The sequence below is a fragment of the Manis javanica genome, chromosome 5 (genome assembly GCF_040802235.1).
Source record: "Manis javanica isolate MJ-LG chromosome 5, MJ_LKY, whole genome shotgun sequence".
Classification (NCBI taxonomy): domain Eukaryota; kingdom Metazoa; phylum Chordata; class Mammalia; order Pholidota; family Manidae; genus Manis; species Manis javanica.
In genome coordinates, this window is record NC_133160.1 from 137,651,246 (window position 1) to 137,677,487 (window position 26,242).

General features: G+C 32.0%; 1 protein-coding gene and 1 long non-coding RNA gene across 6 annotated transcripts in view; one reads left to right on the plus strand and one right to left on the minus strand.

Annotated features, from left to right (window-relative positions):
* The window catches only part of KCTD8 (potassium channel tetramerization domain containing 8), a 250,550-nt gene that overhangs the window by 106,292 nt on the left and 118,016 nt on the right, over window positions 1–26,242 (plus strand). The window lies entirely within an intron of this gene.
* Window positions 12,528–26,242, minus strand: part of LOC140849633 (uncharacterized) — a 58,513-nt gene continuing 44,798 nt past the window's right edge. For both annotated transcript variants that reach the window (XR_012131750.1, XR_012131747.1), the window contains exon 5: window positions 12,528–20,719. This is a non-coding gene — a long non-coding RNA (uncharacterized lncRNA). The remainder of the gene's footprint in view (window positions 20,720–26,242) is intronic.

Below are 26,242 nucleotides of genomic sequence, written 5' to 3' on the forward strand. Positions count from 1 at the left end.
TTTCCAAGTGATTTTTTCCATTTTCCCCCCTGGGTTTTGTCATGTAATTATTATTTGGACAATGTTTCTATATTTTGTTCAATTCTGAAACAGTTATTGATTTAATTTTCAAGTGTTTGGCAATTATCTGAAATATATATGTTTTTGGTTTTTAATTTAATATTGTGGTCAGAGGGCATATTACATATGATTTAAATTCTTTTAAAGTATTGGTATCTCAAGGTATATGTTTCTTCTCAATATTTTATTGCAGTGTTCTCAAATTGTCAATTATTTTATGTTAGTTGATAGAGTGGTTAAATTCATCTATATCCAAATGGATTTTTTCTGTCTCCTTGGTTTATTAATTACTGAGAGAAATCCTTCAACTATACCTGAAGAACTGTCTATTTCTTGCTCTAGTTTTGTTATATCTTTTTAACAAATTGTTCCTTTTATTATTTCACTCATCTGTTTATTTTTAAATAAATTTTAAATAAACAAAGATATTTTATTTGTCAATACTTAACCAGAGGTCACTTTGTATACTGACCACTATAATTTGCTAAAGATTAGTATTACCAAGTTGTCTCTTTTGCTATCTATTTATATATATATATATATACAATCTTATTTTGGTTTCACTTATATAACACAGTGGTTCAACAGTTACCCATATTATTAAATCCTTACCCCTTCTAGTGTGGTCACTATGAACATACTAAGATGTTACAGGATCATTAACTGTATTCTTCATGCTGTACTACAATCTCTGTGACCAGCTTATATTGTGATTGTGAATTATTGTGCCTCTTTATTCCCTTCTCCCTCCCCCACCCACCCCAAACCCTTCCCCTTGGTAACCATTAGTCCCTTCTGGGTATCTATGAATCTACTGTTATTTTGTCCTTCTGTTTTTCTTTGCTTCTTATTTGCTCACAAATAAGTGAAATCATATGGTATTTGTCTTTCTCCACCTGGCTTATTTCACTGAGCATAATACCCTCTAGCTTCATCCATGTTGTTGCAAATGGTAGGATTTCTTTTCTTTTTATGGCTGAATAGTATTCCATCATATATATGTACCACATCTTCTTTATCCATTCATTTATTAGTGAACACTTGGTTTGCTTCCATATCTTGGCTATTGCAAATAATGCAGTGATAAACATGGGGATGCATGTATCTTTTTAAATCAGGGATTTTGTTTTTTGTGTGTGTGTAAATTCCTAGGAGTAGAATTACTGGGTCAAATGGTATTTCTGTTTTTAGTTTTTTGATGAACTTCCATATTGCTTTCCACAGTAGTTACACCAATTTACATTCCTACCAACAGTGTAGCAGGGTTCCCCTTTCTCCACACCCTCACCAGAATTTGTTATTTCTTGTCTTTTGGATGTTGACTCTTCGAAATGGTGTGAGGTGATATCTCACTATAGTTTTTGCATTTCCCTGATGATTAGTGATGCAGAGCATCTTTTTATGTGCCTGTTGGCCATTCGAATTTCTTCTTTGGAGAAGTGTCTGTTCAAATCGTCTGCCTATTTTTTAATTAGGTTATTTATTTTTTGGGTGTTGAAGCATTTGAGTTCTTTCTATATTTTGAATGTTAACCTCTTATTGGATAAGTTCTTTATGAATATATTCTCCCATATTGTAGGATACTTTTTTGTTCTTCTGATAGTGTCCTTTACTATACAGAAGCCTTTTAGTTTGATGTAGTCACACTTGTTCATTTTTTATTTTGTTTCCCTTGCCTGAAGAGATGTGTCCAGGAAAAAGTTGCTTATCTTATATTCAATATATTTTTGCCTATGTATTTTCTTCTAAGAGGTGTATGTGTTCATGACTTACATTCAGGTCTTTGATCCATTTTGAGTTTACTTTTGTGTATGAAGTTAGGCAATAATTCAGTTTCATTCTTTTATATGTAGTTGTTCAGTTTTCCCAACACCAGTTGTTGAAGAGGCTGTCTTTTCCCCAATATATTAATGGCTCCTTAATTATATAGTAATTGACAATAGATACATGGGTTTATGTCTGGGATCTCTATTCTGTTCCAGTGATCTATGGGTCTGTTCTTGTGCCAGTACACTATCTACTTTTAAACTATCTATGTTTAATGTGTGACTCTTAAAGAAAGCAAACACTCAATTCTTGCTTTTTGATCTGGTCTGATAATTATTTCTTTTAAATTAGTGTTAATAAATTTATAATTAATGTAATTATTGATGTGGTTGGTTGTTAGCCTTTTTTGCTGGGGTTTCTTGGTGCAGGGAGGCTGGGGGACATTTGATCTTTGTTTATTTGTTCCTTGATGGCTTCTGAGTAGCTGTTTTAAAATAAATATGCTCTACTGTTTTTTTATTTACTTATTTCTAATTCACAAAGTAAAGTGTACTTTTGTTAACAGTTATTTAGGTCTAAAAAATGAACAGAATTATGTCCATCACCATAATCAATATATAGAGTATTCTATTGATTGTCTTTTAGTCAACCAGCCTTCCCATACCAACCCTGTGAAACCCCTGACCTGCTGTCTACCCCTATAGTTTTGTCCTTTTCAGACTATTTTATAAATGGAAGTGGATAGTATAAAGCTTTTCGGTATGTATTCATAATTCATTCTTTTTTATTATTCCATTGTATGGGTGTACCAGAGTTTGCTTAGCTATTTCTTGGATAAAGTGCACTACTATTGTTATAAATTTTTAATGATTATAAATAAATTATAGATATTTACTTACAGATTATCATACAGCACAAATTTTCATTTCTCTTGGATAAATACTGATGCTATTTCCACAGTGACTAGAAGAGCAGATGATACATAGCTGGCTCTCAATAGGTATTTTTTTAAGAAATTGTGGCACATTTATTTTCAATTAGACTTCCTGTTTATGTTATTTGATTCTTATCTGTAAATGTCAATGTTTAAAGTGTTTTGTCATGAAACTTTTATTTGTTATAAGAATTCATTGCCATTATATCTTTTTTTTTTTTTTGAGAGGGCATCTCTCATATTTATCGATCAAATGGTTGTTAACAACAATAAAATTCTGTATAGGGGAGTCAATGCTCAATGCACAATCATTAATCCATCTCAAGTCTAATTCTCATCAGTCTCCAATTTCTGAAGCATAACAAACAAATTCTTACATGGTAAACGAATTCTTACGTAGTGAATAAGTTCTTACATGGTGAACAGTACAAGGGCATTCATCACAGAAACTTTCGGTTTTGATCACGCATTATGAACTACATTATATCTTATAAACTTTATAGGGTATTAATTATTCTATTAAAGTCCTGGTTATGAGTGTTTGTGAGACCAGTAAAATAACTGGATTGTGTACCCTCCAAAATATGAAAATGAGCAAATGACACAAAAGCAAATTTACTAACTATATTAAGGGGTAAATACATAAATAAAATCACAAGGTTTGTTGTCAGAGATTAGGGTTTGAATTTCATCTCTTCCTTTTACTAGCTGGCTGACCTGGGGCAATTAACTTTATCTCTCTAAGCCTCAATTTGTTTATCTGTAAGATAGGGATAAAAGTAAAATCTACTAAACAGGTTTCCTGAAGGTTAAATAAAATACTTTTAGTCAATATTTAAGAAAACACCAGACATTCTATATATGTTAGCTGTTAGTATTAGTATTTATTATACTTTTTAGATTATATTATTTAGTGACACTGTAAATAATCAATAGAATGTTTTATAATGATTTAATGCTCCAATAATATTTGACAGAACATGAAAATTTTATGATTGTTATTTGTTCTACCCAATGACTTTTAACATTTTCTCTAAGTATATGATTCTGTGTTGGTTTTCTGTCATTGCCATAACAAATTATCTCAGATTTAGTGATTTAAACAACATAAATGTATTACAGGCCCATAGATTAGAAGCCTAGTAATGATTTAATAGATCTAAAATCAAGATGTTAGCAGAACTGCATTCCTTTCTGGAGGCTCTAAGGAAGTATCCCTTTCCTGCGCATTTGGGGATCTTGGCAGAATTAAGTTCCTTGCTGGCTATAAAATGAGGGTTATTCTCAGCTTTAGGGAGCCACTGCATTCCTTGGCTTGTAGCCTCCTTCCTCAATATTAAAGCCAGTAACAGTGGACTGAGTCCTCATGATGCAGCTCTCTGACCCATTCTTTTACTATTGTCTCCTGCTTTCAAAATTTGTTTGATTAGGTTGGGCCCACCTATATAATCCAGGATAATTTCCCCATTTCCATCTGCACAGTCCCTTGTCATTAAAAGTAACATAGTCACAGGATCTGAGGATAAGGTCTAGGGCATTTTGGGGGGATAAGAGGGTAGTGAAGGGAGGTGCATTTTCTGCCAACCATGGATTCTAAAAATGTCTGGGAAATCTGTTAGTTCAGGACCCACATATAGGACATAATACCTCAAAGATGACAGATTTTGCTTTTTTACATCAATTACAACTTGAAGTGCTAACCAATGCCCTATTTCCTGTTAGACAGAAACCAAAAATTTTCTGCTCTTTGTTATATCAAAGATTGGCTGAGCAGTTGCTGGTATGTACTAAGAGGTGGGGGAGAGAAGAGAATAAGTGTGGGACAGAGCTAACGAAATAGAAAGGAATGAATATATGTAAGAGATACCAAAACATTTTATTTTGTGTGTGTGATGTTGTTTTAACTACTGAATTTTTCTTTTTCCTTCTATAAATTTGGGAAAAATAACCACACATACACACACACACACACACACACACACACACACACACACACACACACACACTTTTGAGTTAATCTAGTTTTTACACTTATGGAAATGCTGGTACTTTTAAAATAATCTTTTTTTTTTGCTTTTAATATGTTAGATACTTTATTGGGGCACTAAAAACTTTGGAATAATCATTAGTACCCTTTTTAAAATTCCTTTGGCATTTTGAGGGAAACTTTCTGCTATGTACCCAACAGAAATCCCCAAATTCCTTATTATATATGAATCAATAGATTGTATTTTTTCATTGTTACATAAGGTATTGCAGTAAATACATTTTGAATTCTTATAAAGTAACTTTTGCAATTTTTAAAGAGGGTGACTATGTCATAACTAGTAACCACTTTGGTGACTATAAATTTCTATATTACATTTGGTCTTAAAATAATCCTGCTAGATAAATTGGGCAGGTAATATCTCCATTTTGAATTAAAGTCAATAAAGCTCCATGTTACACAGTATTTAAACTACAGATTAATTATTTTTGAACTGTTTTTTCTTCTTGCCCTCAAAATCTAAATTCCTCTCCCATGTAGGATTGTTCACAAGTAGGAAAAAAATTCCATTTTCCTTCTTTACTTTTAGAATTTGTTTCCCTGTTCAGAACAGGCCTCAGATAGCTCTTTCTCTACTTTGTTTTCTTGAAAATATATAAAAAGAGCTTTTTAAAAGAGATTTTTCTTTTATAAATATATATTATTTTCCTCACCATCATCTCTGTCATTTCCTTCCTTCAAGGAGCTCAATTCAAAATACATACTTTTGAAAAATCTCTGATTAGCTCTACAAGAGTTAGATCAATCAATTTATGATTTGTTTTACTTTGTCATTGATTATATGTTAATTTGATCATTTTGGAGGTATTAATTGCCTTTGTGTATTTCTTCTTTTATAATACATCAGTTCAGATACTTTTCTAGATTAATTTCTGACATATTGTTCATATATATCACTTTAAATATCTTCCTGTTTGTCACTTTAATTTCATTTAATCATTTGTTAAATCATTTTTAAATGTAAAAGACTTCTCTCATTTAGAAATTTGTTATGAAGCAATTTTATTTTATTCTGTTTCTTATGATATACAAAGTGAATGTGTCATTTTATTCTTTTTTTTTTTAACAAAGTACTCATCAATTCTTGTTTTATCTCCCTATAAAGGTATGTAGTTTTTTCCATATACGTGTCATACATTTATTGTTTGGGATGTTTTAATTTTGTGATATTGTGTTTATTTAGATAGTATATTTTCTGTTTCTTCCACTGAGACAAACTAGTGATTTTTGCACTTTTTTCTTCTTTCCAGACATTTGAATGAGATTTTATATTTCATTTTTTAGTTGATACTTTACAAATAGTCACACATTCTCATAATTATAGGTCCATTTATGTTTCATATTTTTATAGACCAGAAATATCAGCAATTTTGGGGTTTTGATTTGATGTGGGTGCTTCAGTGACTTACTATAAATAAAATCCTATCTATTTGATTATTATATGCTTCATGATCTTAAGGAGCTGTTCTTTATTTCTGATTTTCTAATTGGTATCAATTCTAATTTGGTATTGAAACTTACCAAATAACTTTTTGATAATATGATGATCTTTTTCTAATTTGTCCTATCAGTGAGGTATACTATTTTATTAAAGATTCTAATATTAAACCATTTCATATTTCTGAGATGAACCTTGGTAGGTATTTTTGATTATTGTTTTAAAATTCTATTAAACTAGATTTGTTAATATTGTATCCAGAAATTTTAATTTTTATTTAATAATTCTTCAGTTATTTTTTCTGTTGTAGTCAGAATTCCTTTGAAGTTATAATCCTTTCATTGAATCAGAGGATGCTTTCCTTTTTTGCATTCTCTAGATAGTTATCCTTTTCCTTATATCTGTATCTTTATTGTACCTATAACAGATGTTAACTATTCCTTGAAAGCATACCAAGTTCATTCATAATTTTCAACTCACTAATAATGCTGTCATTTTTCAAAAGATCCATTCTCATCTTTAAAATGCCCTTTGTGACTAATGGTCTTCATGTTTTTCGGGATTTTTATTTGCTTATTTGTTTCTGTTAAACATTTCGCTTAAAATTAATTTTCCATTTCACTGAGAAGATCAAGTTTGTTTACATAGACTGGTGCATGGTATCATAATTTTCAAATATTTTTATATGCATTATATGTAACTTTTTAATCCTAACTTAGTGCTTTCTACCTACCTCATTTTAAAAAAAGTGTGTTGCCAGAATCAAAGGTGTTTAATTATCCTTTTGACTACTTTAAATTTTATCTAAAACCATATTTTATACTATTGTTTCTTGTCTGTTGAAAATTTAATGATTTGATGAATTTACCTATTATGTGTTAACATTAAATTATTTTGTATATGTCATTCTCACTTTTGATGTTTTCCAGCTGATCTACAATTGTATGTTTAGATTTCACCTTGACTATAAACAATTGAGTAAAGTATTTCAACATTTTCAAAACATATTTCATAAATTTGTAATCCTCCCTGCTTTCTGTCCCCATAGCCTAATATTTGTGGTTGTCATTTTGAGGCTTTACTCTTCTGTGTCAACTATGTATATTAATTTATGTTCTGGATTCTTTGTTGCTGTTATGTTTAAGAATTTTCTCACATTTTTATATATTCTCCCCAAACTTGTGTTTCAAGAGGTTGCATACAATTACATCATCTTGGTGTTTAAAATTTTTTCCTTAAACCTACAATTCAATCCCTATAAGGATTTCATTAATGTAATTAATCCCTTGATAAATACCTTTGTAAATAAAGCTTTATGTCCATCTCTAGTTATTTTCTTAGAATAAACTCTATTAACCAGTATTACTGGGTAAAATTGGCATAAACACTTAGTAATAATAATAAAAAAACTGATGAGGAGTTTGTTTGAACATGTCCAATTTAGTCTCTTCCTGTATCATTTTGTGGTTAGCAAATGTGTCCTGTACAATTTCTGCTTTGGGATTTATTGAGAGTTTCTTGGTGGCTTAGTATAATAGAATGTATTCCTCATATTGAAGAGAATTTTGTATTTTTCTTAGCCCAGTTATTAGAAGAGCGCCTGGCATGTAGTAGACACCCAGTGTACCAAATGACTTTTAAAAATTGTTCAGTGCTTATTAGAATAAAGAGAATAAAATCTCTCTGTAGAGTGCTAAGATCAATATGCTATCATTATTAACTCAACTTTATTAATTCTATTCTTCAAATTCTGTCCTCATCTCTATCTCCTTAATTGACAATAAGTTGGAAATGCTGTCTAGAGTTGTGTTTAGTTCAGTTTTTCTCATACTTCTAATAGTCTTTGCATCATGTATTTTGATGATGCCTTTGTTAATGTATAAAAGGTTATGAATATTGTATCTTTCTATGAATATTACTTTTAAATATATAAAATAATCAATGCTCTTTTCCTTAATTTCTTTGGGAACTAATAATACAGTCATTTCTCCTTTTTATATTTGGTTTTGCCTTGAGGTTTTGCCTTTCATAATTTTTAAACATTTTCTGTCAAAAATATTCATTTGCATATCATCAGTCTCATTCATTTCAACATATTGCACCTTAGTTCAGTTGCTATGTCATTTTATCCTTCTAATCTCTTACAAATTAACAGATAAAATGACCACCTAATCAATGTGTGAAGGAATGAGTGATGTGGTCAGTGACAAGCAGCTATTAGGAGAGTCCTTGAAGGAGTGTGGGTTAAGTGCTGTTGCTGGGTAATCAAGGAAGACTTGACCTTGGTTGTATTTACCCACCTTGTGCTCAGCTGTCCTTGCCAACTGTGTGTCACCTGGAGGATGTGGGTAAAGCATAGTATTTGAGAACTATTGATTTATGTATTTAAGACAGTAGCCGGATTTTTATTTAGAACATCTCCAGTAAATGTCTTCCTTGCTTTGCTGGTGACTTATGTAAAAATATGCTGTTCTCTGTACAGTCTGCTCTTCTATGTAAATTGAGATAGTAATATTGAATATAAGCCCCACATCTTTCCTTGCCTCTATATTAGTTTTTCTATCTTTATCTTCAGTATCAATGAAGAGATTTGGTGTTTTCCAAGGTACAATAAAGTACCTGTATATTCTATGAAGTACTCATTCCACTGTCTTCTTATAATCAAAATGAGAAAACTCCAGTGGGTTCAGATGGTTGTTTGGGCCATTTAAAAACAATTAAAGAATGGCATTACTTTCTATTTATTCTGGACAGTTGTGCAAATAGCTGTGAATATAGCAGGCATATTGAAATGAATTTGTTGCTACATTTGGCCTCAATATTTTTCTTTCAAGTGGTTTTCAACTAGGGGTTATTTTTCCCCACAGGGGACATTTGACAATGTCTGAAGATATTTTTGGTAATTGAAACTGTGGAAGTGCAAAAGGAATGTACAGGATAAAGGCCAGGTATGCTGGTAAACATCCTACAGTTCACAGGACAGTATATCACAACAAAGAATTATCCTCCCCAAATGTCAGTAGTGCCAAGGTTGGGAATCCATGCATGGTCTGGCATATGAAACAAATGGGAGAGTGATATGAATATGGAATGTGTGTGATAGGTGGTGGTATAAAATAGAATCATTCATGATTTAATTAGTATGATGGATTTGTCTTTTCCTAACTATTGAGATTATTCTTTTTAAGAGCAAGGCTAACACAGTGAGAAATAACCTACTTCTCTTTCATTTATACTTATTTTGCCTATTTCATTAGTGACATGAGCACGTGCACTGATGTGAAAAACTCAAAGTGCTTCTTAAGAAGTAAAATAGTACATAAGTGTAAGACAGAATTGCAATTGAAGGCATTCAAGTCAAAACCATTTACTGAGCACTTACACTGTATGATTCTCTGGGAATATAAATGTTGAATTATATTTCATTCTTTTCTGTGTTAAGGGACTGAAATTTGTAGAATTGGGATTCATACTTTTTATAAGTGGAGATGCTTGACTTGAAACACTGTTTAAGATATTTGTATAACAGCCATGTGGGACAGCTAAACCTGAAGGCCCTGGACTATGTTTCTCTCATCTTCATTCCAACAGAGCAGATCTGCTGTCATCTGTTAGAAACATATTGAAATTCTATATACATTATGATTAAAAAAGAGAGAAGTCAGCTGCTAAGAAGACCAATTAGAAAAACACTGGCTGGTCTTGACCAGCTCTGTCTATTAAAATCAAGGACAGTAAGATTTAGAGGATAAGTGACTTACTTGAGATTGTATAGCCAAAAAATAATTGAACTATAAGTGAAATTTAGGTCTTCTGTCTTCCTTTCTTTTAGTGCATTGTGTTAAACTTTATGTCTGTTGAAAAAAGTGATCATCTGAGAGAAATTTGGTCTATGTTTTAGTTAAGGGTATCAGTTTTTCTGGAATAACTGTCTAATAATTTCATGTTTCCCCTTTTTCAGGCTTTTGGAAAATTGGTCTCTGAATAATACAGTTATTTTCATGGGCTCTTATAGGGTTGCACTTTCTCTTTCTCTGTCATATATGTATGTATATACATACATTTATATATACAATACACATACATGTACATAATATATAAACTATCAAAGTTACATATATACATAGAAAGGCAATTGCATGTCATATAGATATATGACATACAACTTCTGTAAACTTCTATCTACAAAATCAACAGGAAGATTAGCAGTGAATTTTCTACTAAAAATGGTAATGGAGGGTTTTTTTTTGCAGGTTGTTTTGAATTCTCATTGTCACATTCATTACATCAAGAACAATATAATTATCTTATCACTTAAAATTCTATCATCTATTTTATCTCACTGATTTCAAATAATTTTCTCGGTGCTTTATAATAGAATAAAGAATCTTAATTTGAGTGTATATATTTTTCTAACAGAAAATAATTTTACAATACTATTATTGTTAAAATGTGTGGGAATCAATTTTATTCCTATTATCATTGAATTGAAATATTCTCAATACTGGTATGTTTATGCAATTAATTCTCTGGTCCTCATTTTTCTTGCCATTATTAGAGGATGTAAAATTAAGAATATGCATTTAGGTGTGTTGACTAACTTGCACAAGATTGAAGAGCTGACAGCTGAGAAGTTGGTATATGCACATAGAAAGTTCATCTACAAAGACTGTATTTTCTTAATTCCTACCTTCTATGAGCATTAAAACAAAACAAAACAATATTAATGATAATGATAAGTAACTTTATCTCAGATTCTTGTGCTCTTTGTGAGCCTTGATTATTTCACTATCCTTAGAGTTTGCTCTCAGTTTCAACATTTATAAAATCTCTTGCAACCAGAGCCAGTATGTCATGATGCAAGCATTCTTTATTACATCATGTCTTAATTAGCAAGTATTTCATTTTCCAGAAAATGTGAAACTGATGTATTACTGTAGGGAAACAGAGATGGTAGTCTGAGGTCAATATGCTTAATACTTGGGGAAAAAGTTCAATTCTGAGACTAATCTGCATGAAAAACTGACATATCAAACTAAACTTAATTTTAAGTTGTTTTCAGATGAGTTACCCAAACTATTAATGGTAAATCACAGCAGAAATGGTGTTTGGTATCTCTTGTCATATAGAGTTTGAAATTTCTCACTATAAAAATAAAGTTTATTGACCCTTGACATTTTATACTTCCTTCTTTGAATAGTATTTTTATTTTCTCACAAATTAAAAACCATATCTTTCAGCAAAGAGCCCATTAAAGGAATAAATCTTCCTTGAAAGTGTCTGAAACAGGTTTCATTTTCATCCTTGTGTAATTTTTATTTCCAAACTGAGTGTCAACTGGAGCATGTAAGAAACAGCTGATGAGAAGATAAAGTAATGAGAAGATAAAGTAATTCTTACATAACAAGATTAGTTTTCTCATTAGGAAGGGTAAGGGGACAAAGGATACTAGGTGGTTAATTTTGCTGTCAGAATACCTGTTACTCATGCATAGGAATCTTTCTGGGAGACAGCTTGCTTTCAAATATTCAGATATTAGGAAGATGGGAGTATCAGTAATGGCCATACAGAGCAAATGGCAGTGGAGGAAAAAGAGCTAACTTGGCAAACAACTGGGGCATAAAGCAGAGGAAGAAAGACACAGTTTACACCAAAAAAAAAAAAAAAAAGGTGAGCTACATGTAAAAAATAAAATGGTACTTAAGTTTTAAACTGTTTAGATAAATGCAATGAAGAGTGGAGGCAATTATCTTGGTAATTCAAGACCCAAATCCTGCAGGCAAGTGAAATATATGGGAACAGACCTGAGGTTTTTTCATACTGAGAGCTTTAAATAATCCCTTTCACTAAATCAAACTGCTTTAGTCATAATTCTAAATCCATGGAGATTAAAGGCATATGGCACAAAATAGAATCCTTATTTTTGGAAAAAATTAATCCAGATGGTATAGACAGTTTGAAATACACACACACACACATACATACACACACACACAATCACGTTTAGTCATAGTGTGATTGGTGCTCTACTATTGTTCATGACAGTAAAAATGACCCAGATTATTAAATGTTGAAGGTCAAAAACGTGCAAGAGGCTCGTCACACATAGATGATGTTCAATTTATTTAGTGAATGAAACAAACAAAAAAACAAAACAGCACAAATAAACAATGTCATACAAGGGATATGCATTTCAAATGGAGTATTTTAGAGCACATCTCAGATCTGGCCATTTGCACAATGGCTGCATTGTTCACATTTGCTTTCCCTTTATAGTCAGAGGTTCTATTTTGAGAAGTTATGCATGGGGTCTAGATTTTTTTCCCACCTCACCAACTCTTTGAACAGGTGAAAGGCGTTTCTTGTATAAGCCCAAATTTCTTCATGCCCCATTTTGGCTTTTTTGTTCTTATGACGCTAGGTCGATTATATACTCCATGAATAAAGGGGCTGAGGATGCATCTCCTTCTATAAGGCTATCCATAAGTATTTTCTAACCATGGGGAAAGCATAAGACTAAGCAACCCATTGCAAATGTTTATAGGCCTGGGGCAAGTATAAGTACTATATGAATGACTATTTAAAGTTGTCTATATAAATTAGAAAATTATTAAATAAAGCAGGTTTTATCTTCATACTTTGACCAAGATGTTTTCCTAAAATCTAGACGGTTTTTAAAATTTTGAATTCTTAGATGCCTCAGATATTTATTATAGAATATGGCAGTGATAAGGAGAGCTGCCCCTCAGCCCCTGGCGCCCTCTTCATCTCAAGTTCCAGCTGTCTTCTCAAGGGCCTTCCATGCACACACACAAGGGATATCCTACTCCACAAATCCAGCCTCCCACCAACTGTCCAGACAAGCAGCTGTGACTCAATATCTGCATCGGTTATATTCAAACAGGCAACTGTATTGGAAGTTCTCTTGCCCCAAACTATAGAAATTCAGAGTTAAACAACACTTAGAAATGCTTGCCTTAACCAAGATATTATTTCCACCCTACTTTTTCTCATCCATATATAATCTGATTTTTAAAACAGTAGTGTATGATAGGCTTGGCAGATATATGTCACTGGATGAAGAAAATGTAGTTCAGGAATGTCAAATGAATTGTTGCCTAAATCAGTTAGTAATGTAAAGCCAGACTAAATTATGACATTCAGATTTCAAATTATTACTATTAAAAAGGGAATAAATTTGTAATGTTTTGATGAATGTTAAACAAAACATTCAAATATTATAGAATTAATAGGTTAAGAAATAATACATTTACCAAGAGAAAATCAATAGGAATATTAGGACATTAGCATAAAAATTGTTATTTCTAAAATACTATTAGGAATAACTATCCAGCCTCAGGGGCAACCGAAAGAAAAGTTACATAAGATATTTCAAAGATATATTATTGTGAATGCTTAGTCAAACTTAAGATCGCAAACTAAGTATAGTCTGTTATACACGTTATCAATGTTTTATGACTATGCCAGAAAGTTCTAGGAAAACTTGGAAAAAAATGGAACAAAACTGTTTTATGAAAGTTAAACTGTGAAGTCAGCACATAATTGACCAGATCAGAGATATGCAAAGCTTCCTTAAAGAGAAAGAGAAAGTTCCTGAATTGTAAGACTAAACTTAACTAATTGAATATAGTAAAATATCAAAAGGAAGAATATGCCCATCAGAGGTAAGTTAGAAAATGAAGTATAGAAAAGAGATGGTCCCAAATTAAGAGGTGGCTATGTCAATAAAAATATGTTTTAGGGGAGAAAATGCCTTTTTAAACAAACTTTGAATATTCCTATTTGTTGCAAAGCTATCCCTAATATGGGTATATACACATCTGGCTGTCTTATCCCACCATTGAATTTTTGTTTTATTTAGCTGTACACTTTGTTCTAACTCAGTACTCTCCAGGCCTTCTGATAAAGATTTTGTTTCCTGTGTAGAACAGTCTATATGGCTAATATAGATCCTGTGACAATTATTTTTTGTTGTTCATATTATCAATCAGGAGGCATTCTAGGGTGTATATGAGACTCTTAAATTCATAACCCTGATATTTTTGTACTATTCCCAGTTTAAAACAAATATATAAACAAAAACTACATTTCCCAGCCTCTTTTGCAGGATGCTAAGGCCGGGAAAGAAGGAAAATCTGAGGATCCTAGGACCCTGGTAATGTGTTGTCATCGCACCTTTCCTCAACTATTTACCTCTGAACATTTTGTTATATGAAAAAACAAAACAGAACGTGGTAACTATCCCCTCTGAATCAGCCTCTCTTGAATCTCTGTTGCTGTCACCCAAATACACTGTGACAAACCTAAGTGATAAAGTAAGTCCTGTAGTCGGTCTTTGGAAGTCTGTTGTCATAAAGCTGAGGATGGCAAATCACTTAGATCAACAAATGACTGAGTGCTTATACTGTGTGTAAGGTTCTCGGCAGACAGTTGTACGTAAAACAACATCATTCCTTTTCTAATTCGTCATATAGTAAAAAATGGGGGGTAAAGAGAAGATAGAGAAAGTGGGAATAAATAAGTACAAGTAGAACTGGAATTATGATAAGTAGTTTGAAGGAAATGAACAGAGTGAAGTAGAGGCAAAACAAGACAGGCAGCATTTACCTAGAGTGGTTGGTGAAAGCTGTTGGAAGCAAATGGCGCTTCTGGAACAAAAAATGGTACAAATGGAGCATGAGCATTGCAAGAAATGGATTCTGGGAATGTAGAAACAGCATGCGGAAATCCTCCCAGGAATGCCATTTCACGAGGTCCCCTAGATTCCCTGTCAGGCTTCTCTGTCGCTCTAATCTTGTCCTTTTGCATGCCTTCTTAAAATGTTGTAAGGCAAATAAAACACATTAGTAAAGGGAAGTGTAGATAGGCTTTTTGTAGAATCAGGAATAAACCATGGGTTTTGTTTCTTTCCTTCTATTTCCTGCATCCAGTCACCATTGCACAGGACTTATCGATTCATTAACATCTCCTCTATTTTCTCATATACAACTATGCTTTACTGTTACACATCCCAGTCTTTCAATTTCAAAACCTTTCCTGAAAATGAATTCTAGCAGTCCTCTATGGCTATAATTATGCTCCTAAAATAAAAATGCTTTATTGGGTGAGGTCTATTTTTCAGTGATTCTGTCTACACCACCACAATGTATGAAGCCTTATTTCACAATATTTACAGGGAAAAGAATACCAGCAACTAGGCATAGCTATATATCTGAATCACAAATATATTCTTATAATGTAAGGCAGTACCATAATCTAAAGAGAGATTTTTTATTAAAGAATATTTTGAAATATCCTTTCCTCAATGCCCTTAAAAAAAACATTAGTTGCAAATAAAAAATTCCCTCCAGATTTGAGGCTTCCCAAACATTTCCACAAAAGGGTCATTTTCTATATGTGCAATTGTGTCTGAGAGTATATATAGAATGTGGGGAGGGGATGAGAGTAACTTGCTCCAGGGTTTGACACTTCATGGGAACAGGGCATAGGACTGTGATTCTCTGCTTGGTCTCCGGCTCACTGGACGTATCATTGACACACAGGGAGAGTGAAGAACATAATATTGATTGTAGAAGCACCTGTACTTCTCAAGTTTTAGATCGGCCAGTTTTTAGCATTGTTTAACTCTTTGGAAATTACTATTTTAAGACTTGTTTTTCTCATCTCTGAGAGGGATTGAGCAATAGTCTTTAACTTGATGTGAGGGTTAGTTAAATAATTTGTTTCCACAAATACAGGTGGGATGCATCCCTGCATAGAAGTGCTTTGCTGCTATCATTTTTAATTTAAATGTGGTACATTTTTTACCATAAAAACACACTGTTTCTTAACTCCTCTATGTTTTCTCCCTATCAGTCAGTTACCTCCCATTTTACATCCTTCTTATTCAACTTAAACATCATTGTCAAATTTCTGTTAGACTCTTGCTAATCTCTCAGTTCCTTCCTAGTCAAAAAGCCCAAGTCTAGATAATTCCAACTGCATGCTTCTTTTGCACACATATTCAGATTGTGGAAAACTTATAGAAAATTACAAATTGAAGCTTGTGTCACCATCAAAGAATGATACCCACCCTCAACTGGATCCTTAATATTTCCTCAACACTTCAATGTTACCCAGATATTCTCTCTCTCTCCCATTACCTATGACAGCAATTGCAACCCTCTTTGCATTTCCTAGACTAGCTAACATATAACATACATTGTCAGCTGGTACCTCACACAGGAAAAAAACAATAGGATGAAACTTTTGTAACCAACAAAAATAAACAAGGAAACAAAAGCCTGCTGTTGAATTATTCATTCCAGATACATACCAGCTTATCTCTCTCCTCTCCCTCTCAAACACTATATTTCAACTCTCAATCATTCCCCAAGCTACTACTCTCTGCCCTCTTCCCCCACTATTCACTTCACCTATTATCTCCAAGGTAACCAATGACATCCTTGTTTCTATATCTAGAGCCCCTTTTCCACCCACATCTCATTCTAAGTCTCTGCAGTATTTAGCAATATTGATTATTCCTTTTGTAAAACTTTTTTCTTTCACAGTTTCATGTACCAGATGACAGCTTGACAATAAGAAACTAGCTCACTTTTTTTTCCAAAACTTTCATGAATCTATCAGAAATTTCATGAAAACAGGAGACAATTTATAGTTACAATGAGAATAACTGAGAAACAATTCATGCCAGTAGTGACAAAAATTTTATGAAAGTTGGGATACAGAAAGCAGACAGCACAGAATTGACATGGAATATATTGTAGACATCAGAGATAAGCTGGGATTCCCAAGGAAGTCCAGAGATGCTTCAGGTTCAGCATCAACAAAATGCAAAACCATTGACAATAACTAGATAATTTATGAAACAACCTTTAGAATACCTGAAATAGATGCCTTCTTCCCTCTTCCTATTGTAAACCAAGAATCTAGCAACTGGAGTTTTTGACATCAAGATAAATACTGCAAATTCTTCTCTAAATACAAAAGGTGATATATCTGAATACATCTACTAGTGACTATGAGAAGATGAGAAAAAGGTGTTACAGAGTCTAAGGGTACCATAGACCAGGAGCTGGCAAAATGTTTAAACAAAGGACCACATAGTAAATATTTTATACTTTAAGAGCTTCATAATCTTGTGTTGCAATTACTCAACTCTATATAGCATGAAAACAGCTATAGATAATACATAAACAAATGAGCATGTGATAGTGAAATATATCCACAATCAAATAAAACAAGGAAGTTACAGAATATAGAACATGAACCCTAGTATGTAAATATTTATAAATATGCATTTAGATGTATTTATATATACATATACAATGTCTGGTGTAATGCACACAGAAGTGTTACTAATGACCTCTGAGATTGAGATTGCATTGGTAAAAGAAAAAAGATTCATTTTTTACTTAATGCACATTTCACTGCTTGGATCAGATTATAAGGAGATATTTAATTTATAAAATTAATAAAATAGCCCATTACTTGGCTTTCATGACATTGAATGAATTTTTTTTCTTACTAATTTTCTGTTCATTCTTTCTCAGCCTGCTTCATCTTTCAGCTATATTCTGATGATTACAAATATAAATCACCAACCCATATATCTTCAGGAACTCTAGCTTAATATATCCAACTGCGACCAGCTGCATCTACTTGCATATTTTGCAGCATTTCAAACTCACATTTCCAAAGCAGAAATCATGATCGCTGTGTGTTTCTGGTCCCCAACCTATAGCAACTTGTACTGTTGTCTAGCTTCCCATTCTTTTTGAATGAGACCTCCATGTCATCAGGTGCCCAAACTAGATCCTGGGATGGCATCATTAATCCTCCATCATTATGGCTGAGGTAAGTATAGTCTGGCCATGTCAAACCAATCACTAAATCCTGTTCATTTAACCTTCTGTTATTTCTTGAATTTATCAAATTTTCTTTATTTTACAATTCCAATTTAGTTAAGGCCAAAATGCTGGTTACTGTATTTTATATGACCATTCAGCATCTGACCATTGGTTTATTTCTTCAGTCTTATTTCTGATGACTTCTTCCTTTCTATTTGTGTCATAAAGGTAGAGCACATTTATATCCCTAACTTTGGCAAGTCTATTTACCAGGTTTTCACAAATGTTTTCTCTTCTTTGGAATGTCTTTCCCCAAACCCCTGCCTGGCCAGCTACTGATTTACTCTCCAACTCAGAAATTAGATATCCTTACCTAAGTGTCCTGTGCCTATCTCTGGTTTCTTGTCTTATAGGTATTTATTTGTCTATGTCTCTTGCTAATGTATCATTTCTCCATTACCTAAGCCAGTGTCTGGGAAACTGTAGACATGCAATATTTTTATAGTAAATGGGTTGATGAGTAATGTATGTCATTCTTCTAGACAGGATCTAACTTACAGATGGACCAAATAAATGCTGGCTATTATTATGTCAAGTCACTTTACAAATCAACTCACTGCTAAGACTAACAAGGAGAAAACTTATTTTCACTGAGGAGTTTATTATGACAAGAAACTACTGTTGCTTCAAAGTAGATTAAGTACCAAATTAGATACTAATTTCATTTGCAATTATAGATATCCTACCAAGGCCAAATGACCCACCTGCTTCACAGTGCCTCTAGACCACAGGCCACATGACCACAAGACCATTACATCCACTATGACCTGCTTTTCCTTGCCTTAATAACTCCCTCCATTGGTGTGATCAGTTAAATGTTCTTGACGTGCACAAAGTAGTGGTGCTCACCCCACATTTGATGCTACTGATGCAAAGAATTTTTTGGGGGTGCACACTAGTAAAGTGTCACCCTTCTCTTATTGGAGCTCATGGGCACATCCCAGATAAATCCCCAGTTTTCTTGGAATTCTGTAGAAAGCATGCTTGAGCTGGGCACCACCATAAACTGTATAATAAGAAAGTGGTTCACCACTCTGGTGTTCTCATTGTATGTTAGATGAGTGTGAAACTAAGCTCAAAAATGGGAGAGAACAGCCTGCATTTGGACAAAAAGTCCAAATCAGAATATCAACTAGTAATCTAGTGCAGAGAATGCCTGCTGCCTACCAGACAGAGGCCTTGGAGAAAGTAAAGGCCTTTCTCCCTTTTTCAGAAATGAGGGAAGCCCTGTTCCCAGCTAGCTCATTGCTTGGAAATTTCAGGAGAGTACCCAGGTCATTCATTGAACAAACATATTTATCTTCATACAAATACTATTGAGTATATAAAATACCAACGATAAATTAAAGAATCAAATAATCAATCTACAATTTTTGTGTAGAAACTCATATGCATAAAAAAACTGTGGAGGGATTCAGAGGGTGGGTTGTAATACTTTTTTCACATAGCTTCATAAAATTTAAACTTTACTTTCTAGGGGGCATCAAAATGCATACAGAAATAGAAGTTATTTCTGCATTCATAAAATAGTTATACCTTCTCTATTGCTGTATTTTTCAGGTTTCATGCCTTAGATAATTTTCACTTACTATCACATTGAAAAATGAATGAATGATTGAAAAGAGAAAAATGACACCAATATTAATCATATGATTTTATTGTAACCTACAAAGATAAGCAGTTATTAGGTGATTCAATTCCTGACTTAAATGGCTGTTCTGTTTGCATATGCAAAGTGAAAGTCTTTTCAGTTCAGTTTCATAGTTCATTCAAATGATTACCTGGCTTAAAACCCCCAATACTCCTTAGGCACCTAAATATATTTTGAGAAACAAAAATAGTTAAGGCACTTCCTCCACTTTCAAGGGCCTCCCAAAGAGCTTTATACTTCATTTGAAACATCTTTGGAGAACATTTTCTAAGATTTATCTACTTCTAAATCTGAGAATATACTTCTTGCATTCACATTTAATCTAGCTTTAAAAAAAATCAGAAATCAAGATGCCTGTAACTCAAAACAGAATATGGGCTTAGGAATGGAGAGAGGAAGGTGAAGCATAGAAAATAATTGCTATCCTTTATTTCTGATAAGTGTCTACAAACAAAAAAAAATGAGTGGGCAATTTGGTTATCACCACAGGGCTCCTTCAGTTTCTTCTCTTACTTCAGTCCAATTAAGTATCCTTTATGATGGTGACATGGGATTAGGTAATAGCAATGAGGAAATAAGAGGAATATGAAAATAGTATTCAGCTCTTAAAATTCAATTTAGGGGTTTAGTGATGCAAATAAATTAATTTGGCCTTTTACTACATAGCATGTTTTCAGGTTCATACTATAAACAACATTTATGTATTAACTCCCTCCTCTTAGATTTGAGTTTGGCAATGCCATCTTTTGTTGTATGTTAAATACTGTACCTTTTCACTTGGGTCCCAATATCATATCAACAGGCTTTCAATGTCATCAGTAAAGTGGATGGGTGGTTCTTCGTTGGAGTTGCTTCAAATTGATCTCAAATGTCAGGTGTTTCTAAGTGGTACCTATGGACAAAAATTTTTGTGTTTCTTCTCAATTGGATCTAATTTAGTAATACCAAGTCCTATGCCATTAATGAATATGCAATTTGTTTTTTTCTTCTCTCTTTTTAAAAGATCTCTCCAAGGTCTTAGAAGCTTCAAAATGATAAAAATCCTATCATCAGACTGCCTTCAAAGATTCAGTACTGTGTTTGACAACTTTTTTCACATTTCTATTATTTTAACAGATGAAATTATTGGAAACTCTATTTTAAAAAATCAAATGCTGAGAGTTGGGAAATGAAGTTTATAGGAATAGTCTTATGAAAGTTATTATCTAACTTTTTGAAAGTAATAATTAGTTCCATTTTATGTCAGCTATACAATTCCATTAGTATGAGGTGCTGAATATTTTATGAGTAAAGAATTAAGTACAGCTGAAAGATTTTCCTGGACTTCCTGAATATTATCAATGCTCAGAATAATACAGTTTGTAAAGTCCTTATCTTTCAAGAAGACTTTAAATTCTGTGAAATACTACCTTTAAGTTATTATAACTGATTGTTTTGAGATTAAAATTAATTTAGGAGTTCAAGTACCTGCTTTTAAATGTTAGATTTAAAATTTTTCATTTTGGTGTATCAAAGATGAGTCAAGATAATACACATTTTTTGTCTGACCTGCATTTGATCAAGGTCATCATTTAATACAATTATGTCCTTTAGGTGTTATTATCAATCATCGCCACTCCTGTTCAGACTAGGATTAATGTACCATTTTGGGGTAAGTTCCTGGAGTTTCTAATTTATAATTGTACTTTGAAAGCTATATGGTAATGATTAGGTATTTATTTATTCTTATTTCATTAAAAAATATTTTCCATGTCTTTGAGTGAATTTTTTAGTTTGCATTGCACTATTGATTAGTGCATTACTTTTTAAAATTGCAATCTAAATTTGATTATTTTATCTTTAACTTTGTAAGGGAGAAGACATAAATATTAAATAAGATGTGTGCATAAATATGAGCATATTTATTTTCAATTAATAGTATACTTATCTTTGTAAACATTATAACCTTTGAAAAGATGCATACATAAAATCAAAGTAAAATGCGCAAAGAATACAGAGCTGTAATACTGTATCATATAGATCTTGAACAAAAAATGGATCAATTTTACATTGCTGTCCTTCCTCCTTTCCTGTTTACATAGGACTCTGCAAGCTTATGATTATTATATGATCTATTAAAGCAGGAAAATGAGATTTAGATAATTTTCTTAATGAATTGTTTAAATATGAAGCAGTTCCTTCTTTTTTAGAGTAAAGAAGAGGGTATATTGTAATTTAATTTCTACTATGGGCATAGATGTAATTCTTAACAAGCTCATAAATGATTGATTGAATGATTGATTATACTACACTAATATATCAGCTTGAAAGTTTTGTTGCCATGTCCAGCTATGACACATCACATATGCTTACGTGTTATATTATTTCATCTTAAACCATGGGAGGTTTTATTTAAATTCTGAACATAGATTACTGAATTATATATGAAGGGGCAACTGGATATAAAGGGAAAATGTTGTACCTACATATAGTAATTCAATATGTAAAAAATAGACAAGGAATATGTTCAGTATGTGGAAATGAGCAGAACAACTGTAACAGAAGGCTGTATTCCCATATTTGTGAATTGCTTAAAGGAGTGATATTAACCTGTTCATAATTAATGAATCTGTCTTCTGAATCTCTTTAAAATATTATGCACTGAATTTCTACACTGTTTTAATTTTATGGATTTTATTTAGGCATATAGATTTATGAGCTGTAAGACTATGTATGCATTTTTTAAAAAATTATTTATGCACTGTGGCCTATTTCATAATAATTTCTACTTTGCTCATCATGTCAGTTGATATAATAAAAATCATGGACTGATATGCAGTCTGAATCAGAGTGTTTTCTCTTGGGATTTGAAATTTAATTATGCAATTAATTGGGAAATAAATTACAATTGGAAGCTATCTTGTGTTAAACTCAATGGTCTATTATTTTTTTAAATAAAGGTTCACATGTGTTTGCAACCTGACATTACAATGAAGTTTAATAATTATATTTTTCTTATTTGACGAAACTGAAAACATGCATCCGGTGCTACACTATTTTCTAAAAAAATTATATTTTAAAAATAATGATGCATAAATGAATAAAGAATGACTTCACAATGTGAGTGTTTCCCATAATATAACAGCCAGTTTTAGACAACACAGATACAGATGAGCTAGCTTAATTCAAACTCCATTAATTTGATTAATTCTGTGCATGATACACAAAGGAAATATGTGGTCATTATTACCAGAACCTGAACATGTGCTTGGAAAACCTCTTCAGCTTCTACTAATCTGATCTTCCACTTAGACAAATAACCAGCCCTTCTACAATAGTCCTAACAAACATTTAATCTAACTGTGGTGAAATTCTTTAAGGATGGGGATTTCAATGACTTTGCTAGTTTTTTGATAAGACAACTCAATATCCTTCCTTATACTGATACCGCTTCTAACCCTTTATAACTATTAATAACTGTTGTGGTTAATAATCCCTCATATATTTGAAGACAGCTATCAAGTCACTCTCTCAAGATGAAATATCCTTGTTACCTTTAACCATTCTTCACATCTTTTGGTTTTTCAGACCTCCTGGCCATTCTGGTGCTCGACTTCTCTTGAAGATAATCTAATTCATTTATTAGAATCTTCTCTTTCTTTTCTTTCTCTTCCTCCTCTCTTAATGAGCTGTGGCAGAGAGTGCTAGTTGCCTATTAAATTCATTTTCTTCTTTACTAACAGAAGGCCAGTTTTATTGCAGACAAATCCAATAAAAATTCATATTTCTTAGCTCCCTTGGATGACCATTGACTAACTTTTCTAGTCAATCACATTTAAGCAGGAAGTGTTGGATATATTTTCCATGAAATTCATTTAGAAGGAGATTGACCTGTATTGATGGACATTTTTTTTTTTACCCTTTTCTTTTCTGGCTGTAATTCACAATTAAAAGGTAAATCAGTCATGTTGTGTCAAGGAGGTAACAAGCACTTGCTAAGAATGGCTGAAGAGAAAGATTGAAGGACAGATTTCCAATGACATTGTAGAACTGGCATACCATCTTTGAATTATCTATTTCTAAATTTCTCTTGATGTGTGAAAAAAAAAGTCCACTAAGTTTTAGTTTTTTAGAGGTTTTTGTTATGTATAGTCAAATTCAATATCTAATGCACTTAAAAAAATACAGATCTATAACTAAAGTAATGCTGAAGATGCAGCCTAATTTGGTGGTCCTAACAAAATATGGCCATGGTACTTCTAATGTGCACATGTAATTTTAAATGTTACATTATAGCATATACTTACATTAAGTTTATTGTCTATTATAATTCTAAGGTCTTTTTTGTAAGTGAACTACCATTCAGCTTAGTCTTCTTATGTATGGATATGATTTTTAAACCTAAAATACAAGGTGCATCACAGAGGAGAACATAAGGCTTTTGGAGTCAAACATGCATGGATTTTAGACTTATTTTTCTTGGATTTTTTTGCTCCTCATTTTTATCATCTATAAAATAGGGTTAATAAGAATTCCTTCATTGCCTTTGTGATAGGGGGGAAAAAAGCTAACTGAACAGCACACGATAGGCCATTTAACAAAACATAAGAATTTATTGCTCTTGAGCCAAGTTAGCTACCAAGAACTTTGGGACTTTTGATTCTTCTGTCTAATATATTCATTTCTCCCAACACCCTATGCCCTGATCATTTGATGTGAGTATTCCACATGACTCTTCATGTAGATATCATAGTAGATGAATAATTAATTATCTATAGAAATTTGTTAAACTTTAGTATGCCTGTGAACTACCTATCATCTTGTTAAAAAGCAGCTTTGATGCATAAGTTCAGAGTGGCCTGGAAATTCTGCATTTTTAACAAGCTTCCAGGTAATGCCAGTCCATGGATTATACTTTAAATAATAGATATATAGATAACTTTATGACTTAGGTCACCACATTCCATTTTGTAAAACTTATTTTTAAAAAAACGATATATTTTGACCATATGATCTATGATCTGGTAAAGCAGGAACTAAGAAGACTGGCATTCAAGTCATACCCTTTTTGATAAAGCCATATGAAGATGTTGAAAGTATATTAGAAAAAGCCAAACATTTTGGATCTAGGGAGACATGTATTTTAATATGCACTTTACTAACCATGTAATCTTTGGCAAGTTATCTAACAGGAAAAAGAGAATGTAATGCTTGACTGATCTAAACATTAAATAATACTATCGTAACAAGAACCAAATAGCATAATGTCTGTTGTATATTAGAGACTTAGCAACTATTACTTGCTTTTCTCCCTTTTAAACTGACGCTATTTCATTATCTATTTTATCTTCATTTTATATTTATAAATTTTTTGGTTTTATATTTATTGTTTCATTACTTCCACTTTCTGTTTATTCTTGGATTATTTATCTACTACTTACGTTGAATACTTAGCTCATTAATTTTTAGCCTTTCTTCTTTTCTAATGTAAACATTTTATTATACAAATTTTCCTCTAAATGCAGTTTTGATATGCAGTATTGCTACTCAATTTTAAGTATTATCTAATTTCCATTAACATTGGGTATCTGGCAAATTACTTATTTTAGAATATTTTCATTTTTTTAAATTTCTAAGCATTTCAAAAAATTATTCTTGCTATTAATTACTAATTTAATCATTTATAGATTAGAATATGTGAGGATTACTCTGATAGCAAATATTTGAAATATTTTGAAACTTGGTTTATGATAAAGTTAAAGGTCAGTTTTCTACCAATGTCTAATACATACTTGAAGACATCCACATTTTTCATTTGAGGGTAAAAAGTCATAAACATACACACATGTATTAAATTAATAATGTTAATTGTATTAGTCAAATATTCTATAGCCTTAGTGATTTGTTGAATTCTTTCTGCTTGATCTATTATTAACTCAAAGGAATATAAAATCATCCAGTATGACAGTAGGCTTATCTATTTTTCCTTATTCCTCTGTCAGTGTTTTACTTTATATATTTTGATACTGTGTTATTAGGTGCATATGAGTTCAGAAATATATTATCCTGGTGAATTTGTTTAATCATCATGAAATGATTCTCTTTATCTTTAATAATACATTTTGGTTTAAAATTTATTATTAATATAGCTGCATCTTCTTGGTTATTACATGTCTGCTATGCTTTTGAAAATACCTTTTTATTTTCTATGTCATTTAGGAATTTAGGAATTTTTCTGTAATCAGTAAATAGATAGATATTACTATTTCAAATTACAGTCTTCATTTTTTAATTTTGAGATTTTATTCCAATAATAATTAGTTTGATATTTTACATATTTTGATTTATTTTTAGTACATATTTTGTTAATTTTATCTGTGCCATATTTTTTCTTGTGCTTCCTGCCTTTGTATTTTCTGTTCATTCATTTAATTAA